Source organism: Polyodon spathula, chromosome 3 (genome assembly GCF_017654505.1).
Source record: "Polyodon spathula isolate WHYD16114869_AA chromosome 3, ASM1765450v1, whole genome shotgun sequence".
NCBI classification, from domain to species: domain Eukaryota; kingdom Metazoa; phylum Chordata; class Actinopteri; order Acipenseriformes; family Polyodontidae; genus Polyodon; species Polyodon spathula.
The window spans coordinates 78024544-78051426 of NC_054536.1; the positions used below are offsets into that span (position 1 = coordinate 78024544).

General features: G+C 37.5%; 1 protein-coding gene across 2 annotated transcripts in view; it reads left to right on the forward strand.

Moving 5' to 3' along the window:
* Positions 1-1485: 1485 nt before the first annotated feature.
* The window catches only part of LOC121313436 (regulator of G-protein signaling 20-like), a 41985-nt gene continuing 16587 nt past the window's right edge, over positions 1486-26883 (forward strand). Inside the window, exon 1 of one of the 2 annotated variants that reach the window (XM_041245964.1) lies at positions 1486-1744. The gene's annotated coding sequence lies outside the window, so the exon portion shown is untranslated. Of the gene's footprint in view, positions 1745-3461; positions 3541-26883 lie in introns of those variants that run through there. The other variant, XM_041245965.1, reaches the window with a different exon arrangement.

A 26883-nucleotide genomic window follows, 5' to 3' on the forward strand; every position in this document is an offset into this window, starting at 1 on the left:
GTGTGTGGCTATGCATCAGTTGCAGAGTCACAACAACGTTTCACACCAAAGACAGAGCACAGAGGTTAAGTAACTTGCTCAGGGTCACACAATGAGTCAGTGGCTGAGCTAGTCAAGTCTTCCATTCTCTCTACAGTTGACACTTAATACACTGGAAGTGGCCACAGCAGCCTTGGAAGAAGACAAGACTGAAAGCCCCAGACTCTAAGGTTGCCTGGTAGAGCACTGCTGTCAATCCTCTTCAGCCCTTCCACTGCCTACTGTCTCACCTCACCCACTCACTGACCTTTAAACCCTCCATCATTCCACCTCCCCAGACTCTTTACAGGCTTTTCTGACACTTTTGGAATGGTCTCACCATCAATATAGAACTCCTTATGTACTACTTTGCCTTTGATGATGGACGCTCTTTGAAAAAGCACACTACACTGCACGATAGCTGCAGCAACATTTAAAAAAAAAAAAAGAATTGTAGACTTACATTGCCACCTTGTGGCTTATTTATTTATTTATTTATTTATTTATATACTTATTTATTTATTACATATTTGATGCTGAATGCTACCTGCCATAAATTAATAGGCACTATGAGATTTTTATTTTTTTTTAATTTGAGGTCAGCGTGTATGTTATTTTTTTCATGTCTTATGATGATTATTCTTTTAAAAATATAAATCTTCTTAATTATACCTTCCTAAAATAACAATCCTCATCATGTTCAGAGGATGTAATATTTTTTAATTACAATTAAAAAATGTGCTGTGAAAAAAAAAGTGCTGTTTTTTTATAACTAGGATTTATTAATGTAATGTATTTATTTATTTATATATTTAGTTTTTTTTTTTTAATCAATTTTAGTTTTTCATCTGCTGTAAAATCTTTTTCTGGATATTGCTATAAAATTTTTAGCTGTTCCGATTGATATTTTTTTTTATTTGGGTAATTATCAATAGTTTGACTGTTCGTTGTTTAGTGACCGTTTTTTTCTGTTTAATAACCGTCTTGATGTTGTGACAAATAGAAAATATAATTGATATCTGATCTCTGACTTAGGTAGACATATACTGAATAATGTTATGTATGCAAAATGTTACCATATTAGTGTGTGCATTATAGTGCATCATCCCAAAATTCTTCTCCTATAAAAAAGACAAGGATTTTTTCTGTTCCAAAAAAGGTGTATTATATATATATATATATATATATATATATATATTATAATATATATATATTATAACATATATATATATATATATATAATATAATATATATATTTAAATTTGTATTTGTGACCATCGCAAAATGTAAAGACAAGTTCATCTGAACCTAAACTGTCGGTAACCTTTGGACAGGCCGCGAAACCTTGCCTCTAGGGTGATTTACATCGGTGGTGTTTTGTGAGCCACCACAAAAAACGGCATCCCGGATCTAGATCTAGCTCTGGTCTTGATGACTTCGTAAGCAACACACGGTCGAGCCCGAAGAACAACACGAGTACTGTGATTTATTTTGTATTTATGTTATTATCAGATTTAGTAATATTACTGTTTGGAGAGTGCATTGCTTTCAAGACAACAAGCCAGTGTTATACATCTTCGTATGAGCAAATTACGATGTTAGCAACAGTATAATCAAACAATAAAGCGACTGAAGCCTGACAAATCTACATATCACGGAAAACAGCAGTACCTGTGGAACACTATAGGATGTGAGGTCATAAAATTAACCCAAACATCTGAAGGGGGTAAGTATTATTATTATTATTATTATTATTATTATTATTATTATTATTATATGATGATGATGATCATCATCACACTGTTATTGTTGTTACAGGCTTTTAAGAAGTCTGATTATTTGATTTATTATAAAGCAAATAGCTGGACGATGATATAAATTTTAAAGGAACACTAAGTGGTAATCTATATGTTTAATGTAAATCAACACCATAAATATGCCGATCTCAGAGAATGCTCGATTCTACACATTTGCTTTATACATTAATTATGTTTCTGGATGTCTGGACTCGCGGTTTCTAGATGAAAAGAACAGAGAATCAAGAATCTGATTTTAGGGATTTCCATTAATTTCACAGGAATGAAGGAAGTTGAACCTGTAACCGTCATTGGCTTGCAAACGAAATTGGCATTATAAATAGCATTTATGGTTTTAGGTGAAAGGTTGTCAATACGATTTATCAATGATGCCTGTACAGTGCAGTCTTATATCTGTTGATTTAGATGAGACATTAGTATTGCTATAACACTTATCAAAATATTATAATCTAGCATTGAAATGTTCAAATTGCTATAAATAAAAGAGAGGTATAAGGGTATATTGCACTATACTTTTTGTTTGTTTGCATTACAAACAGTTGTAACATGTAACTATCGGAGTGTCAAAGTGTAAGATAAATTCTGGTTAGACTACAACAAAAGCCCTACAATTAGATACGGTCTATAGAATAATGCAAGTACTGTGATGTCTTTATTATTATTATTATTATTATTATTATTTATTATTATTATTATTATTATTACATTCCTATTCCCATTACACCGTTTCCAATTCGGAATTTAGAGTATATGACGTGAATGTTATTTATTTATCCGCTCAATTTTTGACAACGTAAATATATTATGTGCAATACCAACAGGTTTGAACTAAGCTCGCTGTTGACTGCACTGTAACTAAAGCCGGTCACTGCAATTCAGAGAGGAATTCATTCGGCATATGCCATTTATTTCCTTTTATTGTAAACAGTGTATGTCACAGTATGTCTTATTGTTTGTAAAGGAACTCTAGTGGGCATGCATTTCCTTTAACTTATGATAAAGTCTGCTAGTGTGTGTGTGTGTGTGTGTGTGTGTGTGTGTGTGTGTGTGTGTGTGAGTCTGGGTGGCTAGGTGGGGGGTGTGAAGTTGGTGAATAAACAGTAACATCAATTATATTACACCGGTTGGGTTTTGTTGAGTTTTAAGATTTGGCTAAACTATTCTGTATTTGTTCCTTTCTCAGTTATGTATGCACGAAATACCAGGTTGGAATAGAGAATTATTTATTAATGATCACTTCATTCGAGTGATTTGCAAATAAAACGTGATTTGTATGGGGTTTAATTAAGAAAGTTGAATATATCTTGAGAATTACTAAATGTGCTGTATTATGCGAATGTTCTCTACAGTGGCTATGGAATTCTGGTTCACCTGTCATTCCACTCAAGCTGTATTTAATGTAGAAGATATGCCTATACCCACATCAGCCCCTCGCTCCCATACTTCCTGAGTTCCTCATGTATTAACGTTCCCCCTGAAGAAAACACATCTGGAATAATAACTTGTTGCAATAAACACTCGAAAGAATGTGTATTACAAATATACAGACACAAATAAATGGAAGGAGGGATATTCTAGCAAAAATAAAAAAGGCAGACGCATGCGCATGGATGACAATCTGTCGGCCCTGGATGAAGAGACAAATGCAAACGGATGTGAGCAAGGAAAATAATTACCTTAATCTCCTAATATACATGGCGAAACTGTGAGTACCAGTGACCAGTAATGCATTTCTATAGAGATGCAATGGCAAGATATTAATGATGTGAGATGTCATCGTGTGATGTGGTAACTCGCAGAACAGGCTACAACTGAAATGCCTTTTGCCGTGCTCAGGACGATGGAGCTCTTCTCCATGGTTGCACTTTAATGGCATGATACTGATTGTTGATTGTATCGCATGCCTTCTATCAGTAGCTCAAATTTGCAATCGATGACTGTTTATGATTATCGTATAGTGTATTACATTGAGGAAATAAAATACGATAGTTGCACTGTCAATCTGCTAATTTGAGCTGCAGTTGGAGTATTTAAATATGTTCTGGTATTTCAGCGGTGCTTGCATACAAATATAGCATTGTATCTGTTTTTACTTTGTGTCAGTATGTATTGTTTATTATGTCTATTCAAAATTGAGTGAACGTGTTACATGTGCACCTGTTTTGGTTAATGAGAAATGCCTGTGCGTTTCCATGAACCCCGTCCCGTCCCGTCCCGTACGTTTGAAATCTGTATGTCTCTCTCTCTCTCTCTCTCTCTCTCTCTCTCTCTCTCTCTCTCTCTCTATATATATATATATATATATATATATATATATATATATATATATATATATATATATACACACACACACACACACACACACACACACACACACTTAAACACAACACATATGGACATATTGGAGCTGCAGTAGGAACAGATTTCCTTGACCATCGCGACTGGTAGCGACGACTATCAGTCATCAGTACCAATTGTATATCTATGAATAATATGCAGAGTTTCTCAAAGAACTGATCAAAAACTAGTTTTTGTGTGTGTTTTTTTTTTTTTTAAGAAAAAAATTCTTACTGCACTTATGACGTGTTTATGGTATATATATATATACAGCGAAATAAACTTTGTACAATACTTACCCTTTATTTTTTATGTAAGCTCATAAAATTTATTAAAACGATAACGTAATATTATTTTGCTGGACAAATAATAAGTGTACGTGTTTTAACTTAATCCAGCACACAATTAGGTCGTGTGTGTAATAAGCTGTGCATTATTATTATTATTATTATTATTATTATATTATTATTATTATTATTATTGATGTTCATTAGTGTCTAAAAAAAGCATATTATGTAGACATAAAATTTATATTAATGTAAAAGCTCAATGTTTTTGCTACTTATAGTTGAATGAAACCTGCTGCATAATGTCAAGTTAACATATTGAATTGCATATTGGTTTGTATTTAATTACATATCGCTTTGTAGTTTTCCGTCCACAAAAAAAAGGAAATCTTTGAAATGTCCAAATATGATTATGGCTTCTGATAGAATTCTGCGACATCATTTTGTAGTTTGATTACATGATGTCAAACAAAATATCTAAACTATGTTCACATATGTTTTTTTGTATTTGTTTGTATTATTATTATTATTATTATTATTATTATATTATTATTATTATTATTATTATTATTATTATTATTGTCTCAATCTTAAATTCTAGGGTGATCCAAAACTTTTGGCCATAGCTGCATGATTTTCTTGCTCATTCCCTCCCCCATAGAATGTTAAGTTGTAAGCACTGAGTTGTTTTAAAATCTCTAGATTTCCTGTGTTCATTATCCCAACTATACCGCCTATTCTCAGGAACGAATGGTTTTTATTTTGAATAAATGTGCAGTATTAAATTCGGCACTCCACGGAAATCAGTGACGCCTGGTCATTTTGCACATGTGCAGAGAGTCTCGGGCTCGGCTAGTTTTGTTAAAGCGGGTTCAAGACGACTCAGCTGCTGAGATGAGTGCGTAGCGGCTGCTGTGGTCAGCAGCTTCTGAAATGAACGCGTAGCGACTGTCAAAAGTTTTAATAATGCACCAGAAATACACAACGTAACTCAGAAAAACTAAGTTTAAAAAAATGCATATGGAAAGTTATCGAATTAAATAGATAAGACACCGAGGCAAAAGTGTGTGTGTGTGTGTGTGTGTGCTTGTAAATTTGCCATCACTCTTACAATGTTTGGAATTACTTATTTGTAAATCAGTGTTTTCCACTATAAAGCAGTTTCTACAAAGTTTTTATTAAATTGTATGGACCCCTTCCGTTTTGATGTTGAACCCCTGGTGTAAGGAACACTGGTCTCCATGGATGGGTGTTTATTATAGCTAGTAAAATATAGTGAAATGTTATTGTCTTTAGTGTTTCAGATTTTATATGGTTATTTTGTTATTGTTTCAAATACATAATTTCAGTATATACTATTACCATTTGCATATCATATCTCTGCCATGTTCCCCCTTCTTATTTGGTGTAAAATGAAAGTGCATTGGCTAGACATGCACCAAACAAAGACTTCTATAAAGATTTTCAGGAGTGCAGTTCAGGTGTTAGATAACACATTGGGCTACTATGGGCAGCTGGATGGTAGTGATTCAGTGGAGGAATACATGCCTATCCTTCAATGATTACTGCCTCCAATTCATTCAAGAAAGCTGAGGCAGTTTTCCACAATGTCCCACAGAGGTTCAGAAACAGGTTCTGATCAAGTGACTGGGTAGGCGAGGTTAGATTATGAAAGGTAGTCTCATTCTCTTTAAACCAGTCAGCAAATACTGCAGGAGCCTGTGTGTAATTATGCTTGCATAATGGAATGGACCTGGTCAGCCACTAATTCCATGTAATGTGCTATCACCCTGTCCTTCATAGCAAAATATTTCCCACACCATTGGAGAACCTTTAACAGTAAGAATGAAGCACTTGGGTGTATGCTTTATCTGCCATATGATAAATAAAGGGGAAAACTAGACTCACCTTCCCATACCACAGTCTACTCTTACTCCATGCTTTATTCTTATTGCACCATGAACATGCATGTTTTGTTTTAAAGAGGACTGCTGCCATGGTTTCTATCTGAACAATTGTAACAAGGTCCCATGTCTGTTGTTGCTCTCCCAATTTGTTTGTGACAAACAGTCATAATTCTGAACGCAGATGCATGTTTTGTAACTGAGAATGTAGATTCCCTTTTCTTGACTCGACTCCTTAGTGTCATTTATGCCACAGCATAAATAAGCTGCAGTTGATGGAACTGTGCATGTGTTCATTTTTCTGGGACTTGTTTGATGTGTAGATGGTGTTAAGGTCCCAGCGTCAAATGAATCGCATTAATGTCACATTTGGATCACTTCATGAAAAGGGAGCAATATGGCTTATTTTTTAAAAGTAGAATAGAAGTTAATTACAAAACTGTACCACTAAGCGGAGTTATGGTATATGCTGCAAGATAATCTACTTCCTAGGGACTGAGGAAAATAGACGCAGTGTTTCTGGAGTTTCACATGTAGCAGGGACACAAGAATCCATTTAAATCCTTATCCTTCTAAAATGATTTGAAGACCTTGCGTGAAATAGCATGACTGATTGGTGTTCAGGGTGAATCATTAGAGACAGAGGAGTGCAGGTTCACTTCCTGCCTGTGCAAAGACGCCGGTCAGAGGAAGCATTGCTTTGGCCTTGACGCTCCAGTGGGATAGGGAGGCAAATCCGAAAGGGACCCTACTGGCCAGGCACCCATGAGCTCAGATGGACACCTGCACGGCTGGCAATTGTCCTCCAGGAGCCAGTAGCTTGCCAACATCCGCTCTTGAGTTCCTAGGTGTAAAAGAAGCTGGCTCGGTCGTGGGATTGGAGGACACCCACTGAACCTCCAGTTCTCCTGAACTGTGTGGGGAATTGCTGCGGTGAGGGGAAAAAAATGATTGGACATTAAAAATAATTGGGCATACAATTAAATGCTGTCAGCCAATCAGCAGGATGAAGAGGGGACTTTTATAATAGCACAAAAGAGTAGCTTAGGCCAACCATTGATACTAGCCTAATAAAAGCTGACGTTTTTAATTCAAACACTCAGGTATTCACATTCATATTCACATTTAACACAGCAATGCTTTCTGTGTTCATAGAAGATTTGGATACTTTCTGCAGGAGGAAAAATAAAACATAAATACTGTGGTTCCTAATGTTGCCAGGGGGTAGACATCTGTAAATGAGTTACTGTAAAGTTGTTTCCATGTATGTTTAATTGGGTTCATATCTGTGCCCTGTAGAGGCCTTGCTTATTGATTCTGTTTCTTTTGTTATGTGCCCCTTCTACTTGTGTTAAAACACATCCAGGTGTAACAAAGGCATTATGTTGGTCTCTAGGAGGGAGATGTGTTCGGCTGCATTTAGCTTTCTGTTGATGCCGTACCTTAACTCAGGTAGGGCATTTAATGCAACAAGAACTGAGTGTCTCGGCTAATTTCTACCACACCCATGGACAAGATGTGTGTAAGTGCACACCAAGCTATTGTATGCTCAATGCACAAGATCAATGTCCCTTATAATTAGTGGCAATACACCTCATTAACTACTCACACTGCCAGCACCCAATTCTCTGCTGCAGGTACATTTAGAAACATTACATCTTTAAAGTGTCTCAATATTCCAGTGGTTTTATTGTCCTCTTAGATCCAGAAATCTTACACTAATTTATATCCTTCATTCCTACTGTAGCTTCATCTGTCAGTCTTTCTTCTAATTAATATACTGTGTTGAGTGGAGATACTTTGTATGACCTCATTAAAGGTCTGCAGTGTTGAAACATTTTCTAAGAAAGCTGACCTCAATGGTTTTCTGCTTTTCAGTTGCTTAAAAAAAAAAGAGTTATTTCCTTTTTTGTTTCTATAACTTGTAAAGCTGCTGTTGAGGCAAAGGGAACCAAGAGGATTACTTTGTCAGTCTTTTAAATGCTGTCCTAAATTCAACAAACCTTTTGTCATGTCTTTATTAACCTCTTCTTAAGCAGTGTGATTAGCAGACCCCTCCTATTAGGTGTGTTTGGTAGCTTTCTCCTTGATATGATCCTAAGAACTCTCTTACTCACATGTTTTGAGATCAAAAACGTAATAAGTGAATTCGTATCGAGGAGCAAGTGCAGCTCTGTATACATTCATTTACAGCTGGGTTGCTAAGCATTCTGTCTAAGTGCTGGAAATATTTTCCCTATTACAAAAATGTCCTGATGATAAAAAATGATGAATATAGCATTTCAATATGTGAAACAGGATTTATTCCTCAGCAGGACCGATGGTAGTGGTTTTTATGTTCCAATTACTGTGGATTCCACAAAAATGAAAAACCTGTGCTGGTTTTTGGGGTAAAATCAAGAGCATGTGTCATTCCTAAAAACAAGCACACCAGAGCAATTTTCCATATTTGCTGTAGCATAAGCTGTGATAGTGATGACTCTATTTACCTGCCCAGTTGACAGGATGTTAGGCAAATAATTCACTACCAATGTTGTACTTTGTTGTTGTATTATGAGCAGGTGACACACGGCATAGGTGTGGTCAAATTGGAGGCAGTTTATTGTCCACACATATACAGTTATGTTATTTACAAAAAAACGAAATACCATTCATATTAGGGATGCAAGATATAAAGAACCTGCATAAAAAGCAAACCAAAATTGAATTGTTTTGTACAATGAAAAGGCTTCTGCAGCCTCAGCAATTTTGGGAGCTCATCGCATATTTTGCTGCATGTAGATGATTCATATTAACATCCCTTAATAATTTTAATATGGTAACATACATTGGAAATGATAAGTGATTGCCTTCAAGGGCAATCACTCAAATAAGTGGAAAGCTGATGCTGGAAGTTTTTCAGTCTACCTAATATACAATTAAATAATGACTAAAAGAGCCAAATGCTAAATGTTACTTGAGGTCCCAAACCATTGAGAAACTGGAATAAGCAGCTATCTTTGTAAAGCTGCTTTAAATTTTAATTTACTGTGTATGTATTGAAATTAGTTTAGCTTGTCTGAAAATGCTGTTGCAGCATTTTATCGGCATGCTGGTTAAATGCAAACGCATGTAGCACATACGAAAACTTTGGTAGGATCTTCAATAGCTTAACTAATCTTCTCTGTTCAATAACGTTGCTGAAGAGGTTGATCATGGCGGATGAACGGCTAGGGTGGATATGTGATGGATTACTGTATTTTAAAATACTGCCAAACGTCTCAGACACTTCAAGCCATCCTCTTGATCACAGAATTATAATTTTGAAAATCACGAGCTGCAGTTCCACTCAGACATGATTTGCCTCTTACAAACGGCCACGGCGATAACAGAGCTACCAGGAAAATAATAAATGAAGCTGTTTAATGTCCCTCAATACAGTATTTTTTTCCCTGCATTCTGTGTAATAATGAAAAGTCTCGTTCCCTTAGCTGCACAAATGCAGTTTGGTTTTTCAGTTTTAAAGTTTCATTTCGGTTTTACTAAAAAAAAAAACATTGGACGACTACAAAAACAACTGGAAAAGTCGATTAAAAAAAACGAACAGATCGTAAGCGACTCGCATCCCTGTAACAGGGGTATTCTGTTAAAAGCGTGGGTATTTGCTGAGAAATGAGAGGCAAAAACAAAACAGTGGAAAAACAACTAATAAAGAAGAGGTGGCCAAGCTAGGGAGGTCCCACGCCAGGAATCTTTTCCCTCACACAAACTAAATACAGGTGGTGGGATTAAAATCCCCTAAATTAATCCCTGTGCTTGAAGGTAGTACTTACGATCCCGGTTCCACATACGGGGAATGTGTACTTGGTTCTCTACCACTGGTTAAGACACACAGCTGGAAGCCTTCAGCCAAACCATCTCAGGCTTGAAAAAGAACCAAGAAACTTTCTTTTCAGACGCTGGCCAGGATTAATTTATAATAAATTAGTCAATAAACACCTGGCCACATGATATGCATAAAGGTTAAATTAGGAAAGGAGGGAATTCTAACTTCCCAACCCTGCCATATTTAGCACATATTTCTAAAAAAAACAATTTTATTTGTAATCAAACAAAAACATTATTTACAGGGGCAAACCTCAGCCCTGCCACAATCCCTAATTCAAATTTGTATTGACGTCTTCTCTTTGTTAAACATAAATCAGAATTTTAAAGAATAGCTTGCAGCTTTATTTGTTATAAAGGTTTTTGAGGTAGAAGTACGGTGGTCCTGAAGAGCAAAACACAAATGCAAACCGAAAAACACAAATACAAATAATAATAAAAAAAAAACATCAATGCAAATAAAAAACACAAGTGCGAATTAAAAAACAGAACATGCAAAACCCACAAAAAAACAATAGCAGAAAACACAGAAGCAAAAGCTGGAAACACAAATACAAGAACAGAGAACACAAATACAAAGAGACCACAACACAGCGGAAGTCATTTCACAATGTAAATACATCACGATGGAGGCAACTCCCCCAGATACACCAGCTCAGTCTCCACCTGCAGCTGTTTATAAAGTACTAGCTGAGTCTTTAGTAAACTAGCTGGCCGTGGTATATTTCTGTCAGTTTTATAACTGATAATGTTTCGTACCATTGATACCACTGATGTTTTATCTACAAAAAAACAAGTAAAACTTAACATTTTAGTCTAACTAAAATAGTATTCTTTAACCACTATTACTATACACAAACTCAGTTATGGTAAACTGTTACGATACCAGTTGTAACAAGGACAGACATACACCACGGTTATAAGTTGGTTAACATTAGTAGTACACTACTCTTTCAAATAAACTTGTTATGACTTTGAATGTGAGGTTCTTAAGAACGGTATTGTCACTGTTTGCGCCCGGCACATCTCGCTGTGCAAATTAAGCACTGCTAAATTTCAGACATTTAAATGAAATGATTGCTTTGCAGGACAAATTAAATTTAAAGCACACCTATTGTAAAAAAAAAAAAAAGATATTTGGGTTTAAAACGTAAAAAAAGGCCTATAACAAAGATGGTTTAACAGGTGTTGTTATGACAATATAAGATGTAATACTAATAGTCTACTTGATGTATTTTGTAATACAGAATTATCACAAAATGCAAGAGACCAGGCTTGTACTTGCATAAAGTTGAGTTAATGAAAAAATAGCCATATATTTGTCTCGCTGCCAAACCTTTTTTTCCCCCTATAATACAGTATAGATAACATTACTACATGGAAAAACTACCAATTTCGTTAAAAACTAAAAAGTAATTTTAAGCAGTATTTCTAAGATCAATTAATGGATAACAACACTGTTAATATATAGTCTCTCTGTAAATTATATAATATATAATTTATAGTCTACTTGTTATTTAAAGTTTGCAACAACAATAACAACACTACTACGACTGTTACTACTAACAATAATAAAAATAACAAGCTTGTTTTTTTCCAGCACTCATGGTGTTAGTTCTGTCTTTTGGTATGATTATCAAAGCCACTGAGTTTAAAGTTGTCAGTGTTTTTGCTTTGCTGTAGAGAATGGCTCCTGCACGAATAATTTAATATGTTGCCTTGTTTTATTTTATTTTTTGGTGGCGGTGAAATTAAGATTTTCGCTGCCTCATCCACAATATTATCACCTTCTAAAGCGTTGATTTTTCCATTATTTAATTATCCAGGTTCTCGCTATACTTCCCATTTTAAAAGTAATCTATTCCTTGTGCTGAAAAAAAAACATTATCTCACAGCAAAATTAAAGGCTCTGCGCACTGAAAGTGTCTGTCTTGTCTATCTGCCACTGAACTGTGTGACGTATCCCTCTCCTACAGTTATGTTGCATTCATGATCTGACACATTCTCAAAACCAAACAAACATTATTTTGGAGTCTGTAGATGTTGTAGCACCTGTAACATTGGCAATACGTGATTTCACACTGCTTTTAATAAAGCAGGGTTGACCTGGGTTGCAAGAACACAATGCATATATCAATCCCCCGGAAGCAGCTTATTACGGACGCTTCCGTCCAAGCTTCTCTGGATTGAATCATCGGCCCAAATGTTGAGTAGAGCAAATGTTTCTTCATCCCTGCTGCAATCTGGCTCATGGTGTGTCTCAAGCAACAAAAAATACGGCTAAACAGAATAAACAGAAATGTTGCTTGCGGAAGTAAAACCTTCACGCAGACATGGCTGTTTGTCATGTCGCCAGCTTCCAAGCGGCCGTCATGCATTTTATCTCGCTCAGTCCGGGTCAGAGTGTATCGACCCACATCCTGAGCCAGAAACCGGGTCAGGACCCGGGTAGGAGTGCGAGTGTGAAGGGTCTTAAGTTACTAAAGACTCAACTTATGCTTTCAAAAGCTTCAACTTGTCCAAACTGTGCTGGGGTATTTTGTGGCCTCCATCATGATGTATTTCCGTTGTGAAATTACATCCATTATTTGTGAGCTTTTTGTATTTATGTTTTCTGTCTTTGTATTTGTAAAAGTAAATAATAAACTAACTCCCATCTGGAGCACTAAACTTAACGTTTCTTACTCAATGTGAAACTTGTTGCTGGTGCTGAGCAACAATCCTCTCAAGATGTGGCAGTATCTTCGTCAGGCACACACGCATGTCATGGTCAATGTTCATCTTGGCTCGGTATTTTGTTTTCATCAATGTCATGGCTGAAAATCCAGTTTCGCAGAAGTAGGTTGTACTGAATGGGACCAACACTTTCAGTGCTCCAGAAGAACCAGTGCTGTATTCATCGGAGCACTCACACTAAAATGTCTCCAGCGGCATTTCACTGAACTTGGTTCTGAGGGAGCTGTCTGATGAAATGCCAATGAGCTCTTCTAACAGCTTTGATGGTACTGAGGGTGGCAGTTTATCTTCAGTATTCTCACTGATGGGATTTGTAGCCCACAGGTGTGTAGTTGCTTGTTTTGTCGTGAGTTCAGGAAAGTATTACATTTGTTGAGTAGATCAGACAGATGCGCTGCCAGCTGCGGTTTGATTATGTCAACGTCAATGTTGCATTCCTGAGTGAAAGTATGTAAGACCTCAAACATATCACTAGTCCTCCCACAGACACAAGCTTTCCAAAGTTGTAGTTTCCTTTTGAATGCGTAAATTCTTTCACTCTGAACAATAAAATGAGTGCTCCCACCTTGCATAATTTTATTCAGCTTATTCATTTCACTGAATATGTCTGCGATATAACTCAGTTTTGCCAGCCACATGTCATCTTTCAGCACTTCGGCAAGTTCAGGTTTCTTATCAGCTAGTGTGTAACTCTTCCTTGAGATTAAATGTACGGGTAAGCATTCTGCCTCGAGATAGCCAATCACATCTGTATGCATGAGCAAGGAATGGTGCTCTGCGCCCACTTCCTCACAAAGTGCAGCAAAACACCTGGAGTTTGTTGCTTTTGATTTAATCAGATTAAAGTGTTATCGCTGTGTTCAGAACATCGTGAAGACCTGGTTCAATATCTTTCTCAGTAAGCGCCTCTCATGTAAAAAACAGTGTGTCCAAATAGCGCGACTTTTATTTTTTGCACAACACCAGAATGCTTTCCAGTCATTGCTGTGGCTCCAGCAGTGCAGACCCCACTGCAATTAGTCCAGCTGATTTCTGCTGAAGTCATAAAAGTTTGAAAATATCCTCTGATTTTGTTGTTGTGTTAAGCACCTTGCAAATCAAAAAGTCTTCCTCTATTCCCTTATTCCATGCATACCGAACATAGGCGAGTAAATGGGACATTTTAGAAATGTCTGTGGATTCATCGAGTTGTAAAGCAAAAATTATTGTCATGTAGCTGCTCAATGCACTGCAAAACTATGTCTTCTGACATAAAAGCGGTCCTTTGTTTCACAGCGTCATTTGGCATTGGTATTTTTGCCAGTTCCTTACCCTTCTGCTCTCCAAACATTTCCATTACAATTTCAATGGCACAATGCAATTTTTTTGCTTTAGAAATTTTCTGCACCACTATGTACGATGACACTGCAAGCTTTTTATCCGTGGTATCTGTGGATTTCATTATGGCTTCAGTATCAAGCAGTTCCTTAGCCTTTCACTCAAAATGAATGTTGCTTGTTTTTATGTATTTCATGCTTGGTAATAAAATGTCTCTGTAGTTTGGAGGGTTTCAAACATTCATTGCACAAATTACACACTGCGGTTGAGGTATATCTCCACTTCCAGTACAAATAAATCTGAAATTCAAGTATCTGTCTTCATATTTCCTTAATTTTGTAAGGTTAATAATGGCTTTACGTTTTTTACTCACACCACCACCTCCTCGCTGTTCTTCAGCCCCTGCGGTTGAACTTGTTGAAGTTCTGTATCATTATTCTGTGGGTTTTGATGCTGATTGTCAAATAAAAAATGTATCCATTATTTATTGTGTGTGTTTCCATCGATTTTTCCTCTGCTTTGTAATCTGTCATGCTCCCGCTGAAATAGCTTGATTTCACATTACATAACCCGAGAATGTGTTAATTTCTGCGTAGTGCATATGACACGCTGAATCTGATAGATTTCAGCGTGTCATAAGCATGCAGGGAAAATAACACATTCTCTGGTTTATTTTTTTGGAAGACCTCTTGAAACCTCCTCAAGGCCCCCTAGGGGGCTGTATACCCCCGGTTCAGAACCCCTGTTACACAGTACTAGTATTGTGTGTTTTTTTTTTAATTTTTTTATGTACCTTTCAATAAGTAACCTACAGTAAATAAATGAAAACGGGAACTGTGGCTGCTTTGAATAATGGCACATCAAGTCTTTCTGGAAGCCTACCCAGTAGAAATAAAACTGACCTTTTAAAACGTGCAAAGCTCCAAGCTGTAGTTTAGCACAATGGTATTCCACTACTGACACCTCCTTGCATATCAGTGTTTTTAGATGGCACCGTGCATTTAATTTAAGCTTGCATATTGCTGGATGAATCTTACTACGTGGTGTGCACATTAGTAAGCTTTGGTCACAATCGGTAAACTGTTATTTGCAGTGTTACGTTTGCTCTTGTTATGATGGATCAGTGGCTGGTTCGTGCAAAAGAAAAAAAAAAACAATAGCAGTGACATATATATGTACCTGTGTGTGAAGGGGAGGGGGCATAAGGTTCCAAAACCAAGAGGAAGGGGGTCGGGGACCACAAAGTTTGAGAACCACTGGTTTAGCATACCAGTTTGTCCTCCTGCACTTAGGCTCTACTCAATAAATGGAAAGTCTATTCTGTAGTTGGCAGCAGATCCTGATTACAAAGCCCAGAAACTGTGAGTGCTTGTGTTATTATAATTGGAACTGTTCCCTTGAGCCTCTCCCAGTGCAAGAATGGAGGATGCAGAGGAAACCCCGAACGCGTGAGCTGTGTGCATACAAGTCACACTATATTCAATATCTCTTCCCTTCATCATTGTGTCTTTCTTCGTGTAGCTGGTGTGCAGAGTTATATTTTGGTTTAAATATTTCTTTTTTTGGTTGAGTGTTAGATGCTTGAACAATTGAATTGATTGAAAGAAAGACAGTGATTTATGAATGCCTGGTACTTTGCTTGTATGACATTTTTAATACAATTTTTTAGGGAATAAAAACTTAGGTAATTACAGTTGATGTGCCCAGGCATGTACAGAGGGTCCTCTTAATTCCATAACAAGAGCAAGGTTAGAGCGAAATGTATTCTGAAATAGGATAGGGGTGTAAAATAAAATAAGAACGTTTGGTGTAGATTCGTGCAAGATTAAAACGTGTTCACAATTTAGAGTGTAACAAGCAACCTGGGTAATTCTGAGATGCATAAACACAGAATACAAACTATTAACCCCTTCAACTCCAGATGTAAAAATGAATTTGCATGCCAGGTACCAGATTTTGAAACAATTTTTAACTCTAAAATTGCTCTAAAATACTATTAGATAAAAAATTAAACAAATCAACAATTTATATATATCGCAAGAGACTCTCTCCACCTGGCCTTAGGCACAATTAAATCATACATTAGTGGGATGCAGTATCACTATCGTTTATTGGCAGTCTTTCCCCTATCTTGCTTTCTAGCCCAACAGTCCGTTTCATGCTGCCAGGAATCATCAAGCATAGCCCAAGTACAATTTAGCATCAGCAATTGCATTCGGTTCTCATCAGCCTCTACAGTTAGGCACCACATTCTCTTAAAACATTAGAAAGCAAATAAGATATCCGTTTTGTCCAACTGCATAGTTTAAACAATAATATTGAGGTGTTTTACCAAATGAATAATCGACGGTAAACATATCAATGTTAAAGTTCACGATCCAAACAGGTTTTATTATTGTAATCCTGGTCTGGCGACCACAAAGAATAATCCCAGGCGATACATAGCAATGTGTACTGCACTGTTTCAAAACAACGGGTTGCAGTCCTGAAATAATAAGTCACAGTTCGTAATTAATGAAACACAGTATAACACAGACAAAGACACGCATTCACAACTCCAGAGTGATTGTTACTGTGCTTGTGGTGAAAATTTATTTATGTACAATGGTGCAGAACCGACAAAACAAACAAACACTAGACACTCAGGGTAATATTTCGCTCGTCCTTTAGCGTTCTCTTAACCATAAACAAAGGAACAGATCACTTAGCCACGTTCCCTTTTGTACCTTCAGTCAAGCCCCCTTGGTTAGCGAGTGCAACTGTTTCTCCTCCAATCTGCGCTTGCCACATTGCTTTCCCTCTGGAGCGATGACTTAATATAACACAGTTGTGTCCCATTTCTAGACAGCTGACTCCAACTAGCCCTAGAAATGAATTGTCGGGCCATCCAGTCCAGGGCACTCTGTTCCCTTTACACTGCATCCTCACAGGTCGGGAGGGAGATTTATCACCAATAATCGTCATGTCTCTGTCACAGTACTATAAAACATTCTCAGCTAAAGCCACTGCCATCTCAGCAGCAAACAAACATCCTGTTGATCGTTCTTCCCCTGATTCAGTCCTCTTTAACCACATTTTCAGCAGTTTGCAAGCCAACATCTATGGACTCTGTGCATTCACAGCCCATTCTACTTCCCTCTGTTAAAAAAACTTGTGGCAGTATAACACCACAAGCTCTATATATTTTAGCGGGTCCTCTTTCACTGCAAAAGTCATGTATTTTCAAATCAGGATCAGTTTTACTTTGGAAGTTAATATTTCATTTGAAGCAAGCCATCTGTCAGATATGGAAACCATGTCCTACGATTATCAACATTTCAGTCAAGGTGCCCTCCTACCCCGCAATGAACAATACACTCATAGACTGCTCCTGATCAAATCAATAAGTTTTGCAGCAGCCTCAGAGGAACGCATTCTTCATCCTCTCAGGTTTTGCAGCGGCCTCAGATCTATGCATTCTTCATCTCTGCCTGAAGGCAGCCCCATCTTCGGCTCCATCTAAACCGCCATAACACTCAAATACCAAAATCCACCACATTCAGCAGATCTCTGTGCTCTACATCAGGCCACTGCACACTACCAATGGCAGTCCATAATTCACTAGTACAAATAACTGCTTCAGCCGATCTCTGCTTTCTACAGCTGGGCTACTGCCCACTGCTGACAGCACTCCATCGTTTTCTTCCTCAGATCTCTGCACTGTTCAACAGATCCCGTCCTCTACTCTTAATAGCTCCTCACTACAGCAGATCTCGGCTCCCTCAAAGTTGTTTTACTTTACAAACTGCCCTCCTCCAGAGCTTCCAATGCTCCAGCTTTCCTCCAATACTCGGATCGTGGCAGCCATTCCCGTTTGACTTCCTCAGCAATCTAGTCATATGTCCGCTCATCCTTTCAAATACTACAAACATTAATACACGGTGAGAGACGTGGTACGAGACTAGAAATCTGCCTTGATTATGAGTTAAGGAGTACCACTATTAGAAGAATGACTGGAGTTATGAAACCCAAATCTATGAATGTGAGTTCACCTTTTCCATTTCAAGCAGACATGATAGTAGCAAACCGCTGATCGATCCTGTATTAACTAGCACATAGGATGATCTCATCACTCTCGTCTCCGGAACTGGCCTTTCTTCCCAATTTTATACCCCCCATTAATTTAGGATCGGCGCAGCCACTTCCGCAGCCAAAGCCAACATCAACCTCCATTTAATCAAAAACGTGGGGCGCTGGTCCTCTGCTGCAGTCAATCATACATCCGTTCATCCCCTACCAACATACTAATAGTCCTTAAAAGACTAGCTAGCATGCCCGGAGTGGGGCTACCTGGCCACCACAGGTATTCCCCTTCTAGGAAGGGTTTTTTCCTCTCTACTGAGTGGTAGGCAATCACATAACCATACCACAATATTTTAACATCTCCAGTTTGTTTCGTATGTTGCTTCCTTTCCAGTCTTTTCCAGCTATTTATTTTATGGTATGCATTGGCGTGACTCTATTGTTTGTCTCACATTGAGGGTCTCTGCAGGGAGACCTCAGATCAGTCGTGCTACCTCGTCCCTTGTGCCCCGCTTTATGCTCTCAGTTCCTAAGTTCCAGACTAACCCATCTCTCTCTGTTGCAGGTTCCTTGCGGGATGCCTTCCTGCTCCCAGCTTCAGAGGCCTGTGTCTCACATCATGTGAGGGCAGCACCAGACCAGTCAGGGAACCTTTTCAGTCCTAACCTGTTGAACTATTCCTATCGCCCCGAGAGGCGCTCTGCTGAGCAGAGCCCTTTTATATGTTTTCAGCTCCTAAGGAACGTGACCTTCAAACATGCTCTGTCCTCGCGCAAAGGAGAGCTCATCAGTCGGAATCTCTATTCTATCATAATTTCAGGCCCGGGCCTCTCTAAGCCCGCACCTAATTCCGAGCTACGGACTCGTCACTCTATAGCATCACCGAGCCTCCCCCACTTAATACTGTCTTACTAACAGCTTATTTCTGCTTCCTCTGCTCTATCCTTACAGCCCCAGCGGACACCCTGTGAATTACATGTTACTACTGGTAGGGCTGTTCTTTGCAAAATGTGGCATTTAGTTGAGTTGGACTTAAGGTTGCTACCACCAGATGCAATGGTGCGGCACTAGAGCGATGCGAAATAAATGGACAGAATCCTAATTTTTGAGATTTGACTTGCTTCAACTAGGGCATTGAGTGGTCAGAGAACAGCTTCAATGCCATTGGTCCAGCAGGGTGAAGCAGTATCCAAAATTGAGACAATAATACTTGCCGTTGAAAAAATAACCAGACTTTTATAACAAAGGGCATCACAATTAGAAAGATACAGATTTAAAAAAACAATATGAGCGACCAGAATTAAAAAAACAATAAGAGCGACCACAATTATTCCGGGTTTAAAAGGCAAGTCATATGCAGACAGGCTAAAAGAATTGAATCTGTTCAGTCTTGAACAAAGAAGACTACGCGTCGACCTAATTCAAGCATTCCAAATTCTAAAAGGTATTGACAATGTCGACCCAAGGGACTTTTTCGACCTGAAAAAAGAAACACAAATGGAGATTAGACAAAGGGGCATTCAGAGCAGAAAATAGGAGGCACTTTTTTACACAGAGAATCGTGAGGGTCTGGAACCAACTCCCCAGTAATGTTGTTGCCACTAACAACCTTCAAGAAGCTGCTTGATGAGATTCTGGGATGAATAAGCTACTAACAACCAAATGAGCAAGATGGGCCGAATGGCCTCCTCTCGTTTGTAAACTTTCTTATGTTCTTATGTTCTGATATATGGGAGCCCATTTCGAAGGAAGTCGATAAGCCTGGTATTTATGATTTATTGCCATATATGTTGTAATACCGTCAGAGAAGACACTCATAATTTCTACTTCATGTTGACGACTATGTACCAGTCTTGATCATAGTTTTTTCAATAGCAATTTTGAACAGTTATTGTATAGATCTGGCAGTTCTCAAGCCTGGTGCATTGCCTCTGTGTCACTCCTGGTGTGTATGGTCATGTCGCTGCAAAAGTGTCTCATCGCCAGTTAAAAAAATTGATGTGTGGAGACCTTTATAGGGTGAAATTGTAAAATAAAGTCAGCTTAAAAATCGCAGCTGCTACTGATCACCTAAAACCTTTGTTATGACATGAATTTCATTTTCTGCAAGGCTATTTTACAGTATTAGGCTAATAGTTCATTATCACCTGGAAACATTTTCAAAATAAAACGTGTTTGGACATGTTTGTTCCAGAGATTCAAATTGTATTAATTTATTTTAATATGCAGACTTGATTACTTTTGGACTCTATGGTATATTGACTGAAAATGCTGCCTTTTCTCTAATGCTGCAGTTTCGCTTGTAAGTTTGCAGTGGTGTGGTACACTCAGAATATAATTCTGTTGCTCCTCTCTCAAGCAGGGCCTGCCAGTTGTTCTAAATGAAATGTGCATGGTTAGTTCATAGTGCCAGTATATATCGGCTTACTGTATCTGTCTTCAATGAACATGTAGCATACAGCCAAGTTAAGCGTGCAAATGTTCCTTCTATTAACATCAAGTGGCTTAAATTCATACAATCAGCCGTTTCTGGGTAGCAAAGCTTTAGAACTAATCTAGACATTTCTCTGCTTTCTAGAGTGAAAAACAATAGCCTTCAACACACTACCCACTGTGTGAAAGTGAATCTTTCTGGGTAATTAATATGAACTGGGTAGCCTCTGATCAAAGGTTGTAGCTGATTGCCACAAAACATTTAATGTAAACACAATCTTATTAGCATTTGCAGTATTATCACTGGTCTTGAAGCTGAATAATTTGTGTTTTAATAAAAAATGTGCATAATTTTGAAACACCACAATAGATGTTTAACCTGTTGCTTGTTTGTACCTCATCATTCCCTATAAGTGCCTCCTTCCCGTGGTCTACTAGAGTGGATTGGGACCATGACTGATGAAACAGACCAAGGAGCTGATTCTGCACAGCTTGCTAAAATGATAAATAGTTGGGTAAAAAAAAGATTTATACACTGTGGACTTGTGTTAGGGTTGTTAATGTTTACCCTCACAAAAACTATGAGAGCTAACACTGCCATTTCATCGTAGTCTGCATGGTACTGCAATGTTTAAAAAAGGACTGAACGGTGGTTGAAATGATTGAAAAGGACACCACTGTTCTATACTTGTATTTTTTAACATTTAATTGCACATTAAACAAGATGTAACGTACTATAACCAAAAGTATAGAAAACAGTATATTTACCGGTTGGAGGAGAAATTAGAGCTGTTGCTGGGAGACCTATGGAAAGAAAGAAAAAACAGAGTAATCTCGGTGAACATTGCAAAATGTCAATGTTCTTTTAATGAAAGGGTGTCCACTTTTATTAGAAGAATATTGCAGGACGGGTTGTGTTTAAAATACAAATTACAAAGCAAGTAAAAAAGGTACCTTTAAAATTTGGCCTTGATTTACTTATTTAAAGGCTTGTTTGAGCCGTGCCATACAGCTATGGCCAAAAGTTTTTCTTTTCCCTATTGAATTAACACATTTAGCTTTATGATGAAGTTGAATGAAACCTACTGAATAATGTTACGTTAAATTGAATTACATACCGCTTTGTAGTTTTCTATATACAAAAATGGAAACTGTGACATTTCGAAATCTAACATGAACTACTGTACTACTATTACAGGATGATAACTATTACATCATGATATATATCCTATATATATATATATAGATATATATATATATATATATATATATATATATATATATATATATATATATATATATATATATATATATATATATTATGTTCATATAGGTTTTTTTTTTGTTATTAATATTTATTTTTTAATTATGTTTCAGTCCTAACATTCTAGGTGATGCAACACCTGTGGCCATAGCTGTAAGTATGACATCCCAGTGGCATGGCATCACAATACACAGAAGTGTCCAGCAGTACTGGGGCTGGACTAGGTTCAAACCTTTGCTGAATGTCATTACACACTTTTTGTTTGCAATAAAATAAAATTACATGCTTCTGCTTTTACATTTCATACAGAGTTCAGAAAGAATCACATTTCAGTACAATCTCCTTTATAACCTTAATACAAAAACCCATCAAAATACTAAACTAAATACAATAATGTCTTTTAATAGTAGCAGTAGCAGAAGTAAATAATTACAGCTTTAATAGTTACAGGAGTCTCCAACCTTATTATTTCTATTTGTTTCAAAACAGTGCTGTTCTTTTTGTAGCTTAAACACATTTGTTATTGGGAGCATGCAAATGCAGGTTTTCTTGTATATGTTATTGTGGTTTTTTTGTGAAGCCATTTTGATTTACAGGTGCATTAAAATAATGAGGCGATGCCTTATACCTGATCTAAACAAAACAAACAAAATCTAAACAAAATAGCTACTGAGAACATCAGAGTTCTATGAATACATCGGGAATGGGAGGAAAAAAATAGATTATAATATACTTTTTTTTCCTATCTCATTTACATTGCCAGTTTATGGATGTCATTAACATATATCTAAGGGGATACAATTTAATCTGTTTTTATTCAGACATCTTGGGCTATATGTACTAATATTACTTACGTGTTTGTAAATATTGCAAATTCATAGCCTCCTTCCTTCGTAGAATTGTTGCATGCAATGTACTAAACAGCTCTTTTTCGTGAACAACTCGAGTAATATCACTGTACGTTTATGAACAGCATAAATTACTGCTCGTTATACAGGAGAGATCGGAATTTGGACCACATTATAAATAGATTCTCAACAGCAAAAATCAAGATTTAGAACAGGAAGAAGTAGTAGACAAATATAATGGGAGCGAGCTGTGGCTTCTGCCGACTCTGACCTTAATGCAACCATGTCACCGGCCAAAAAGAAAAGGAAAAACAAAGACGATATCTACCTGTTAGTTAGTGAAATACGCAAGTAAATACTATATATAGACACACACCTCGTTATATCACCCCTCACTATACTGCGGATTCGGATATATGGTGGTCAAGGTCCTGGAGTTGGCTCTCCATTTTTACTGTTAACTGCATATGCTTTAGCTGCATTATACATAGGTACTAGAATTACTCTTCGTTTTATATCGTACTGCACATCACAAACAAAAATATACAAATCAATTAAAAACAAATAATTAATATTGTACTATTATCATATACACACGTATTACACAATAACACAAAGCAAATTAAATATCTACATGAGGAAGCGTTTTTTATTTTAGCCAATGAGGTGTTCACTTCTGGCAACAATGCACTAGCAAAAGTCACAAGGCAGTGACGTCAGCACCTTAGCAACAAGCCTCCTATGTAGGGAATTGATTCTTTCAATGCGGCGAGTTTGTGCATTTAAGAATTAATTGGAGACTGAAGTTGATGAGAAGCAATATGCCTCCACTGTACGGAATAAAACGGTGGGCTGCTTTTTATATGAAAAAAGAGAAAAAACAGGTTGTGTAGAGGATTTATACTGGACCTTGACGTCCCCGATAAAACGAATACACATCAACACTTTGATTCTACTTGAAAATGTTCTTTATTTTCTAATGATTACATTCTAAAGTTGTTAAGGCAACAATAAATCCAGCAAGCTTCGTACTATGTTTAAACAGTTTCTTTTTTCTTTTATCACGTGATCTCTCGGATCCGAGCATCTTGGGTAGTGTAGTCCCTTTTTATATGCGCTAAAGTCCCCTTTTGTAACAGCCCTTTCATGAAGAACGTAAAAAAAACCACAGGGTAGTCTCAATATAATTTTTGAAGGCAAATGCAAAGAACAGGAATGAATGTGTTTGTCTAAAAAAGACATTGCTGCTCTAGAAAGAGTGCAAAGAAGAGCGACCAGAATTATTCTGGGTTTAAAAGGCATGTCCTATGCAGACAGGCTAAAAGAGTTCAATCTGTTCAGTCTTGAACAAAGAAGACTACGCAGCGATGTAATTCAAGCATTCAAAATTCTAAAAGATATTGACAATGTCGACCCAAGGGACTTTTTCGACCTGAAAAAAGAAACAAGGACCAGGGGTCACAAATGTAGATTAGACAAAGGGGCGTTCAGAACAGAAAATAGGAGGCACTTTTTTACACAGAGAATCGTGAGGGTCTGGAATCAACTCCCCGGTAATGTTGTTGAAGCTGACACCCTGGGATCCTTCAAGAAGCTGCTTGATGAGATTCTGGGATCAATAAGCTACTAACAACCAAACAAGCAAGATGGGCCGAATGGCCTCCTCTTGTTTGTAATCTTTCTTATGTTCTTATCTTCTTATGTCCGCAGAACAATTCTTCTGAGTTTCCACATCTGTTTTGGCATTTTGTCTTCACTGATCAGCAATAAATCCTCCACCTTCATTTGTGTTGTTTGCTCTGTCCGGGTGCTGTGGTGAGCTGACCTCAGTTCCAATAAGTATTCCTTTCACCATCTGTTCCAGAAGCTATTCATCAGTCTCCGTCGAAATTTCCACTTTTTAGTCATTTGTTCTTGTTTGACAGTGGTGTTGTCTGACTGTGAGGATGTCTGTGGTAGCAGTGATGTAATGCCTTGTCCTATGAGAAAGTATGCTGGCGTCAGTGGTTGTGGCTCTCCGCTATCGTTATGAACAAAGGTTAGCGTTCTGGAGTTTAGAACTGCTTCTATTTCAGTTAGTATTGTACTGAGTTCTTCAAACCCGAGCAATGTCTTTCCCAACATTTTCTTAAGGCTGTTTTTACGGATCTCACCAATCCCTCCCAAAATCCTCCCACCAAGCTGCCTTTTCCACAATGAACTTCCATGTAATTCTCTTTTCGGCAAATAATTTTCATTGTTTTCCACAGCTGTTTCAAATCCCGATTGGCTTTTTTAAAGGTTTTCGTATTGTCTGAATATATTATTTGACTTAACCCACTTCTAGCAATAAATCGCCTGAAGGTTAATAAGGTTTTAGTGGTCAAATTTGAAATTATTTCCAGATGTACAGCTCTGGTCACAGTGCATGTAAATAAAGCGATGTATGTATTCTTATTTTGTGGTTTCGCTACTACATACAATTGTCCTGTGAAATCTATTCCTGTCACTTCAAACGACAGTGCTTCAATTATTCAGTCTGGGTAAAGGTGCAGTTATCTGTTTTCCTGGTTTAGCTCTAAATCTTTGACATGTCAAACAGTTTTGTACAACACTCTTGGTTAACTTTCTCCCCCTTATAATACACTTTCTCTCACATGTGTCAGAGTGTCTTGGAGACCAGAGTGCATCACCTGTTCGTGCTGGAGTTGTATCTGCAATTCAGAAAATGTGTGTTTCGCTGGCAATATCCTGAGGTCAGACTTGCCCTTTATAGTCACCCCCCCCCCCCCCCCCCACAACTGTCCAAATTCATCCAGAAATGGGTTGAGGTCTTTAATTTTCAAGTGTTTTTTTTTTCTTTTTCTTTCCCAAAGCTTTGTTCTTGTGTTATTTTTAGCCAGTATCTTTCTGCTGTGAAAATCTCCTCCTTGGATAATTCTCCTTTTTTATTTTTGTTACGTGCCTTGTGTATAAATCACCTCACCCAGGCTGTTAGATATAGAACTGTGTTTAATTTGCTTTTGTTCCTCAATACCGAGTGATTTAGTGCTTGTTAGTTATCCACTTGTATAGAAACAAGCCCGCTGTCAACAACCTTTCCTTTGCTTTCGTGGTTATGTTGTAAGCAGCTTCTATACTGTCTGCTTCTGTTATGAAGTCATCTACATAAAAGGTTTCTCTAACGTTTGAACGACTTTAGAGTGAGTCTCTTCATACTGTTTCAAGTGGTGTCTGATCCTTACTGCTAACAGGAATGGACTTGATGCTCCAAATATAACTCATTCTCATTATGTGCAGATCTGCTTCTTTGTTTGGTTTGGGAACCTCATTCATTCAAAGAAATCTCACTGCATCTCTGTCTCTCTCTACAAGTGAAATTTGCAGAAATGTCTTCGTTATGTCCGCCATTAATGCAACTTTATGCCGTCAGAATTTAATTAGGATACTTAGCATATCCGGGTTTAAGTTGGGACTTGTCAGTAAGCAGTCATTTAGCGAAGGGCTTCTTTCTTCATGTGATGATGCGTCGAAGATTACCCTCAATGTATTGGTAGTTTTGTCTTTTCTGATAACTGCATGGTGTGGTAAATAGAACATTATGTTATGTGCGTTCTTGTTTGCATGGATTGTTGTTGCTATTTGTACTATGCCTTGTTCGACATATTCCTGGAAGACGTCATTATGTCAGTGGTGTAGCATTATGTATGTTCTGAATCTTTTCATCAGCTGATTGAATCACTTCTTTGCTGTTCTGTAATTAGATGGTAGCGCCGGCTGCCACTTGTGTATTTTACTGATTGTTCAAATGCTTGCAAGGCGTCATCATCTGCTTTTGATTCCGTGTCTCAGTCCATAGTGATTCCTAGGGATTCTAGTTCCCAGAATGAAGGTAATTGTTCTGAAATCAGTGTCTCTTGTTGTACGCTGATATGCATTATTCCAAAATTTGTAGCACTGGGCACAATGTTTAAAACGGACACTGGATAACACATTGCATAGTCCACAATGACAAAT